This window comes from Arachis hypogaea, chromosome 14, assembly GCF_003086295.3.
Source record: "Arachis hypogaea cultivar Tifrunner chromosome 14, arahy.Tifrunner.gnm2.J5K5, whole genome shotgun sequence".
NCBI lineage: Eukaryota > Viridiplantae > Streptophyta > Magnoliopsida > Fabales > Fabaceae > Arachis > Arachis hypogaea.
The window spans coordinates 117,833,709-117,835,145 of NC_092049.1; positions in this window are offsets into that span (position 1 = coordinate 117,833,709).

Sequence of the window (1,437 nt, forward strand, 5' to 3'; positions counted from 1 at the left end):
CATGATAACCATAAATAATGGCAATTCATGCTGGAAAATTGCACTATCTTTGGGTTTCTATACTAGACGAAGGATTAGGCTATGAAATCTAATATGAGGATCAAGTCAATTAAGCTGAAGTTAGAAGATACCTTGTGGTATCAAGAGAAGATGTAGCAAATTGATATATGCAGCCTGAAGCTTATAATTAGCATTTACTGATCATTTTTAATACGTGGTTTATGATTGTGTGTAGAGGAGGTGTCTGTAGAGAACTGGAACCAACTTGACCAAGAATATGTCTTTATTTATGTCAATCCAAAAAATGTTTCAAATAAAGTGCTGGTAAAGTACCTCGTCATGAATGAGAAGTTACTCATTGATGCCTTGAAGGAAGGGTCTTCTGACCCTGCACACCTTGAGATTTGGTAAGCCTCTTTTTTCCCCTTCAAGCTATAAATTCTTCAAGATTTTTCTTTCATTTGCTGCATTGCAAAATTAAAATTTTTGTAACTGACCAACCTGGTTTTCTTTGTTCATGTTGAATTGGACTGCGTTGGAGTTTGGAGCTTCTATTTGTTGATGACTTATTTTATTACTCTTTTTAATTAAATAGAATTTCCATTCTTGATAGAAGAAGACCAGAAACTAAAATATAATGGCTATGGTGGGGCAAAAAATCATATATGATTTTTAGTAAAAACTGAAGTACTGAATTGTGATTTGAAAATCTTTTGAAATTAAAGTTTATACTCTGTATTGTCAACTTTTACCCTTTTTTCCATTCCTTTCTTTGTCACATCAAATATTAAGATAGAATAGTTAAGGGAATAAAAAAATCACCAGAAATATTTTGTATATTCGTTCTATGCTGCAAATTTTAAGCTTGTGTGTATTGAGTTTTGTTGCTCAAAGGTTATCAACTTTTCTTTCTGGGTGAAGTTGGATATGTTGTGAAAATTAAAATTTTCTATGGTTAATCGTACTTCTTGTGAATTTACGGTTATATCATGATCTGGTGCTTTGATTTTTCTACATACAGTGTTAGGGATTATACTATAGCAAATGAAAGCAGCAGTTATTCTGAGCAGAACGCTGTGGGGAAGACAAGAACAGAGAAACGAAGAGAAGAGAAGACAGAGCGTTGTGGGTTTCAAAATTGGGGATTAGGGTTTTAACTTGATTTGAGGGACCAAATTGATTCCGGACAGTTTATTCTGCCACATCAGCTAGCCGTTGTAATTCCCACGTGTCACGAAACCTGCCAACTTAGCTTTCCGATTGCGCCAGGTGTCCAGAAATTGCCGGAAGGACGAGTTTGAGTTCCGGAGTGCAAGTTCGGGGATGACTCTGAGGAACTTTTAAGTTTAGGGACTACTATGAGACTCGAGTGCAACTTCAGGGACTGCATTGAGGCTTACCTCAATTATAATCCTCTCTCTTTATCTCATTTCATGC